Source organism: Sinocyclocheilus anshuiensis, unplaced genomic scaffold (assembly GCF_001515605.1).
Source record: "Sinocyclocheilus anshuiensis isolate Anshui unplaced genomic scaffold, SAMN03320099.WGS_v1.1 scaffold1061, whole genome shotgun sequence".
NCBI classification, from domain to species: domain Eukaryota; kingdom Metazoa; phylum Chordata; class Actinopteri; order Cypriniformes; family Cyprinidae; genus Sinocyclocheilus; species Sinocyclocheilus anshuiensis.
Genome location: NW_015557104.1, coordinates 111223 through 111554, shown reverse-complemented (window position 1 = coordinate 111554; position 332 = coordinate 111223).

The window sequence follows — 332 nt, the reverse complement described above, 5'->3', positions numbered from 1 at the left end:
CAAAGGAGACAAAAATATATACTTTGTCATTTATTTATTGGGAAAAATTATTTGGTGTTAAATATTTGTGAGTGGCAAAAGTATGTGAATCTTTGCTTTCAGTATCAGGTGTGACCCCCTTTTGCAGCAATAACTGCAAGTAGTGTTTCTTGTAACTGATGATCAGTCCTGCACAACGGCTTGTAGGAATTTTAGCCCATTCCTCAGTACAGAACCACTTCAACTCTGTGATGTTGGTGGGTTTCCTCCTATGAACTGCTTGCTTCAGTGTCACGATGCTGCTGCTACTGTGACGGAGCGAGGAGCAAAGGAGCGAGGAGACGTAGGGGAAT